This window comes from Danio rerio, chromosome 11, assembly GCF_052040795.2.
Source record: "Danio rerio strain M-AB ecotype USA chromosome 11, GRCz13ab, whole genome shotgun sequence".
NCBI classification, from domain to species: domain Eukaryota; kingdom Metazoa; phylum Chordata; class Actinopteri; order Cypriniformes; family Danionidae; genus Danio; species Danio rerio.
This window is the reverse complement of record NC_141031.1, coordinates 37,944,762-37,952,609: the sequence shown is the minus strand read 5'-3', so window position 1 is coordinate 37,952,609 and position 7,848 is coordinate 37,944,762.

The following is a 7,848-nucleotide window of genomic DNA, read 5'->3' as shown; positions in this document are numbered from 1 at the left end:
ACGTGACCAATCAGATGTCTTCATTATGCTTGCCTTATTGGTTACTAAGTCATTTTCCAAGCCAGGCTCATTCTAATTACAGACCCCAATTTACATTTCTGGAGAGCGTCATTTACGTCCCAGGAGTTACGTTTTTTTTGCAGATTTTGTTTTTGCGAATCCACCAGAGGCTGCTATGTATGCTTTTTCAGATCTCAAATTTCTCTCTCGAGTGCCATTCGCACCTGCTGTTCTCGCGTAAATCTACCAGAAGCCGCTGTTGCTTTCTGGAACCGTTCATTGCCGGACTCGAACCCCGTCATCATGGTCAACTCCTCTCTGCGTCTAAAACTTGCCAGCGTACATGGTGAGCCACTGGAGAAACTGATAACACTCCGTCCATACGGAGGTAAGCGTTCAGCTTGTAAGCTTGAAAAGGAACAGCGTCAAACAACCCCGTAGTGTTCGGTTTAAAGACGAAATGCAACCATACGCACTTCTGGCTACATAATTCACGATCTTCACAAATTTATATAGGGCTACATTTTCAGAATCAGCCTATATTGTCATTTTTAATTAAATATATTATTTTTAATATACTTCAAGTTAAAATATGAAGCACATTATTGTAATTTGCACTCAAATATTACTTCAGAAAGCAGATTGTCTCATGTACTGTAATGTAAAATATCATCATTTATGTGATGTAATTTAGATGTAAAATGTATTATTGTGTAAGTATTTATAAGGGCCAAAATGAGATTTCTGGTCTCAACTAATGAATGTAATACAGATTTACATTTATTTTTTCATGTATTGTTATTAATTATTTATTTATCCATTAGGTTTTACTCATTTCTCAGCAAGAATCTTTTATAAAGAAGTACTACATATATACAGTCTTGTAGTCAATCACAGGTGTGAGAGCAACAAATAATAACTTGACTTCAAGTTTATTATTTGGAAAAGTGGCAGAAGGTAGAATTTTCCAGATGAATCATCTGTTTAACTGCATCCAGATCATCACAAATACAGTAGAAGACCTACTGCAACCCACATGGACCCAAGATTCTCACAGAAATCAGTCATGTTTGATGAAGGAAAAATCATGATCATTCAGTATGGGGGCGTGCGAGAGATCGGCAGAGAGGATGACAACATCAACAGCCTGACGTATCAAGACATTTGTGCTGCCCATTACATTACAAACCACAGGAGAGGGCAAATTTTTCAGCAGGATAGCGCTCCTCCTCATACTTCAGCCTCCACATTAAGGTTCCTGAAAGCAGAGAAAGTCAAGGTGCTCCAGGATCGTCCAACCCACTTACCAGACATAAACATTATTGAGCATGTCTGGGGTAAGATGAAGGAGAAGGCATTGAAGATGCATCCAAAGAATCTTGATGAAGTTGCAAGAACACTTTCTTTACCATTCCAAATGACTTTATTAATTAAAGTTATTTGAGTCATTGCAGAGATGTATGGATGCAGTCCTCCAAGCTCATGGGAGTCATATAATATATAACATATAAATTACTAATACATAAGCTAATATTTGGACTGTTATAGATGTTAAAGGTTTGCTCCAGATTTGTGTTCAGTACTGACTAAAGTAATGTATATGCACAAATATAAAATGGTAAAGCTTAAAAATATAAAAAGTTCATATAAAAAGATCTGTGAGTGGTGTAGTCTATATGTTTTTATATATTCTGATCAGTACAGGTTGGAATGAACATGTTGTTTTCTTTTTACATAAAAATTTTCACCTAAAACATTATTTCACACATATTTTAATATTTTTTTTTAATCACAAGAGTTATTTGAAACTTTAGACACTTTAATTGCTTTTGATTGCGATAATACTTTAATGTGAAATAATGGCCATAATGTTTTGGCGTTTAACTGTATAATGCAAAGGATTATGGGTAGGACGACAGGCAGCCATCAGTGATTACACTATAGTAAACACACATTGACAATGGCAGACATGTGCTGTTGTTTAAATGTATGTGCGCAGGAACTGGGAGTTTTTCATCAGTGTTTGCCTACACAGACAGAGGTGCTGATTCTGTCTCTGTGTGTCTGCTCTGAGTTCAAATGACATCTGGCCTCTTACACACTTATCCGTTTACTTCAATTAACACACACTTACACTCTGTAAAACCTAGCACACATTCGATGCTTGCTTTTGCTCTAGAGCTTTTAAACACAGGTAAACATGGAGCTTTCCACACATGTGAGGAATCTTAAAGAACTAACATTTCACATTTTAGCATTTACAGCTAAATAAACAGCCCAGGCTCGTTGGAAATATGTGCCTCAGCCTCATAAAGTAAAATGCGTGGCTCTGAGTATGTTTTGTTGCAAGTTTATAAAGACAAATACAGTAGAGAGTGCTTTGTACTAGGCATGGGCCGGTCTAAAATTCTGACCGTATGATGGTTAAAAATATCACGATTTCAAGGTATTATGGCAGGGCTATTCAATTAGTTTGTTATGGGGGCCGGTTTACGAAAAGCATCCCAAACAAAGAGCCGGAGAGATATGACCTGCTATATAAGTGATGACACAACAACATATAAGAGCCCATATGCTGTATTTTTCCTTAAGACACCCACGTTGGCTGTTTCTACATTAAAATATGAATATATTGAATTTTGAAATTACATAACATCACTGCATTGTACAGTAGACTTTAAAAAAAATACAAACATTCAAATGTATTTCAGAGCACAACAAAAGTAGGCTTCTTCTACATTCAGACACATTCACATGTAATGTTTTGAGCTGCATAACAATTATGGATGAACTATTACAGATTTTGGTTTTATGATTATAAAGTCTGATGAATAATCATGATTTCACAGTAATCACGTCTAATGTAAATTTAAGCTTTATATTGGGTAAGTACATACTGCTATTTAGATTGTTGTTGCCATCTGCGTTCATACATACATAATCATATTAACAATAATTTGTCTAACATATGTTTTATGTAAAAGATGTTATCTGTTTCGTGCACCCGGAAAGACGCAGGCGCATTGCTCTGCTTGTGCACGCATATTGTCATATATTCTTACATTAGAAATAACAAACTTGCAAGCAGAAAAGGCGTAATATAGGAACGGCCACTGCTATTAATCTGGTGTGTGTGTGTATTAGCCTTGGTGTACATACTTGGAACTTTAAACTAGCACACAGTTGGCAACTTGGCATAACTTTGTTAAATTGCAGCAGTTTCGTTTCGTTCCATGCAAGAGAAATGTGGCGTAGAGAAGCCTTTACGATTAATTAACTGTGACGAATTAAAGCGCAGTTAATAGTGAACATGCAAATGTACCACTTGAATGTTTTCGGCTGCCCGCACCACTCGCTTATGGTGACTCACGCTCTGCGCAGCCTCGGCAGCTCGTGCTGTATTGAACAGACGCACGTCACTTCATAACTATAGCACCCATTTTGCTAAATTACACTATAGCGCCCATTTTGTCTTGGTCACACTACTTAGAGGGCCGAAATAAATTGCCTTGGGGGTCGGGTTCGGCCCGTGGGTCACCAATTGAATAGTCCTGTACTATGGTATTGTGATTACTGCTCTAAAATATGTTATTTTTTAAACGTCTGGGTAAAAAAAAAAAACTTTTTCCCCCTTTGAACACTATGCATTTTATATTACGAAACATTTAAAATATATTGGCAAAGTAAACATGTCAGGCTAAATAATCCAAATAAATAATTCTTTTAAAAACAAAGATTTCTTTACAACTTTAAAAAGGCATCTTTGGAGATCTTTCGCAGTCGCGGCTGCATGAATTCACAACGTTTTTAGTCTGTTATTTCTATTTTTTTATTTTTTGCTTTTGTTTTACCTGGTTGTTTTACCTGGTTTCTGGAGTCGAACCCCGTCGTCGTGATCACCTCAGCTCTGCATTCCAAGTCCATCAGCGTACACAGCGAGCTACTGAGCAAACCGCTAACACTGGAAAAGGCGTCCATATGAAGGTAAGAGGTCAGCTGGAACAGCTAAAAGGAACAGAAGCCAAGTGTTTATTTTAAAGTCAAAATGCAGCCATACGTACCTTTAGCTACATAATTTGCGCTCTCCAGAAATGTAGACATGGGTACGTATCAACAATAAGCCTGTGTTAGCGGTTTCAATTACAGTTTGGTCTGAGGCCAATTTGAGATCGTGGTTTGATATGTTCACCAACAGCTTAACTGCTGTTGCGCTGAAATTTTTCAATCAAGATTTGAGAAACTTTCCTGCATGAATCTAGTGATGCAATCAGTGCAACAACTTGTGAAATCACCTCAGGAATCTGTCAAAACTGCTTTTTTTGTTTAGTTTTATTATTAAGGCACCTTGTGAGCAAAATTATCAGAAATTTCAGAAAACAAGGGTAACGAACAGGTCATGTGTTAATGACTTCAAACTCCAGTAACTGTAGATGGTTCTCCAATTTTAATCTACACTAAATACAGTTGCTTTTTTGATGGAGAGACTTACAAAGAAAGTTTTTCTGGTGCTATTATTTGAATAATTCTGCACTTATCTTGAAGTCACATTGTCCGAATCATCTCCAAGCAGTGAGGCACGAGGCTCCTGGATATTTTTAAAACTTCTGACAAGACGCACACTGACTGTTATTCCTCAAAGCTTTAAGTGCAATCCCCTGTTTCCACTTGTACACCGGCAACTCTGTCCATCTGTTCCATGTAACCTCAATGGAAAAAGAAAAAGCTTTAAATATAGTTTTTTTTATTAGCACAGTAACTTAAGACTGTTTAGGGATAAGCCTGATTTCACTGGTGCAATAATTCACTTCACTTTTTCCCAAGACCAAGATAAACAAGACACTGAGTATTTCCCTCTCTCGCCTTACAGAATGCTCTTGTTTGGCTGATCCAAAGACAGTTTTGATATAAGTTGTAACACTAGAAGCATGAACATATGAAGCTGTTATCCCATATAGACATTTGATACATGGAAAATATGCAGATTTCATCCACTGTAAAAAATGCTGGGTTCCACACAACCTGTTTGGGTTGGAGAAATATGGAGGAATTAAAGTTAACTTATTAGTTTTTACACATTTAAGTGGATTAAACATAAAACAATTAAGGCTGCTTACATACATGTTTTTCCAACCTTTAGAATTTCTACGTACATCTATATTCAAATTTATATAAGGTCATATATGAACACATATAAAATAGGGAAGTCCTGATACAAAACAATGTAAATATCGCTTGACGTGAAGTAAATAAACCAGTAGAGATGTGCCGTTGTTGATAGTGTCAGCATGTATGCACCATAACTTAGTATGAAGAGCATGTTAAATCTTAAAGGGACTTTGCTAGCAAGCAGTGTTGTGATCAAGTGGGCTTTGCACGCTGCTGGATAGAATAGCAGTGACAGACTTTAGAGCGCAACGGACTGCTTATATCAGAGATTTTTAACGCAGTCCGATATAGTTATTTTGGACTGATATCAGACCTACTTCCGATATCAATATCGGATCGGGACATCCCTAATATACAAGATTAAAGCTAATATACAGTGGGTACGGAAAGTATTTGGACCCCCTTATATTTTTAGCTGTTCCCTTAGCACACAGCTAAAATAACGATAGAGTGGCTTCACAATAACTCTGTGACTGTTTTTGAATGGTCCAGCCAGAGCCCTGACTTAAACCCAATTGAGCATCTCTGGACATCGCTGTCCACCAACGTTTACCATCCAACCTGACAGAACTGGAGAGGATCTGCAAGGAGGAATGGCAGAGGATCACAAAATCCAGGAGTGAAAAACTTCTTGCATCTTTCCCAAAAACACTCATGGCTGTATTAGATCAAAAGGATGCTTCAACTAAATACTGAGCAAAGGGTGTAAATACTTAAGACCATGTGATATTTCAGTTTTTCTTTTTTAATAAATCTGCGAAAATGTCAACAATTCTGTTTTTCTTTACTCAGATGATTTTAGCAAATGGTTGCATTATAACAAAGAGTGAAAGATTTAAGGGAGTCTAAATACTTTCCTGACCAACTGTATATTTTATCTATGTGAAATCCAAATATGATCTTGTATGTCATATATTTAATTTGCTTATATTGCCATATATCAAATTTGTAAGTGGGATGCATTAGTCATTAACTCCTGCTATTATTTCGCTAATCTCGATTCATTAATTCTGACGTTATACTATGAGAACTACTTTCACTGTGTGTGTGTGTTTGGTTTAATGACTTTGTGGTCACCATCTGTGACTGCAAGTCTTTCAAACAAAGCAAAAATGATTAATAAGTCTTTAAAAGCAGACGACTTGCGGAGCTGCTGGGTGCATTAGTCTGATAACTGAGCCACTGTAAAGCCTAATGAAGCTAAAGTCAACGTTTTCAGCTTCTAACCAGCTGCTGTGAATTTTTCCCTATGCGGTCGTAAAGGGACGCGAGCAGGGTTACCTCATTTAACACAAGCTGCCAGGGCCACCTGAGATATTTGTGTTGATACAGCCTCAACTAAAGAGCTTTTTGCTCAACTCTTTTTTTCCTCTCCAGAGACGCCTAAAAGCTAGAACTTGTAGTCCAAGGAACACAACGTTCCTGACCGCTGCTGTAAGCTGATAAAAATAATGTCAGCTGTTTATAATAACTGAAACTGGTTAAAGGATAAAACTGTGTGCAGACATAGCACACTCCACAACGAACACACAATGCATTTTAAAAATGTACAATAGAAATATCCTTTGATATATTTTAAAATACAATTAATCCTGAGATGTATCAAATATATACATAAAATAAAATATACACAGTTAAAGGGGTAACTGTATATATCCTATTCTGGATCTGGCCAACTGTTGTGAAGGGTGTTTTCTTCACGAGGGAAAGAATTCTTCTGTCGTCCACCACAGTTGTGTCCGTGCTCTTCCGGGTCTTTTGTTTTTGCTGAGGTCACTGGTGCACTCTTCCTTTTTAAAAATGTTGCAAACAGTTGTTTTGGCCACACCTAATGTTTATGCTTTCTCTCTGATAGGTTTGTTTTGTTTTTTTCAGCCCAATGATGGCTTCCTTGACTGACAGTGACAGTTCTTTGGATCTCATCTTGAGAGCTGACAGTAACAGATTCCAAATGCAAATAGCACACTTGAAATGAACTCTGGACCTTTTATCAGCTCATTGTAATTGGGATAATGAGGGAATAACACACTTCTGGCCATGGAACAGCTTAGAAGTCAATTGTACAATTACTTTTGGACCCTTAACAAGTGGGAGGCACATTTCCAAACTGTTAGAATTCCTGCACTGTTCACCTGATTTGTATGAAAATACCCTCAAATTAAAGCTGACAGTCTGCATTTAAAACACATAGCTTCATTTCATTTGTGTTGGTGTATAGAGCCAAATGTTAGAATTGTGTTGAAGTCCAAATATTTATGGGCCTTTTTTTGTCACATGATCCTGCAGAAATCATTCAATTTGTTGATTTTCTGCTCAAAAAACATTTGTTATTACTATTAATGCAAAAAGAGTAGTAATGCTTAATGTTTTTTTAGGAATGTGTACTTTTAGAGAATGTGTGTGTGTGTGTGTTTACATATAAACATATGTACATATACATATTTACAGATTGTCTTTGATCTCACTGAATCCATAGTTTAGAAATTATAAGTCACATATTAATGTCTAAAGTCACAAGCTTGATAACATACATTCATGGAGTTGTTATCAGAAAAGAAACACCTTCAGGGTGATTTAAGGGTCATTGACATTATATCTAGGCTCGGTTAAGCCTGTCTGGGTTTATTTTGTGATAATGACTAGCTGAGAGAGCGTTATCCCTTCATTTAATTAAAGCTTAAT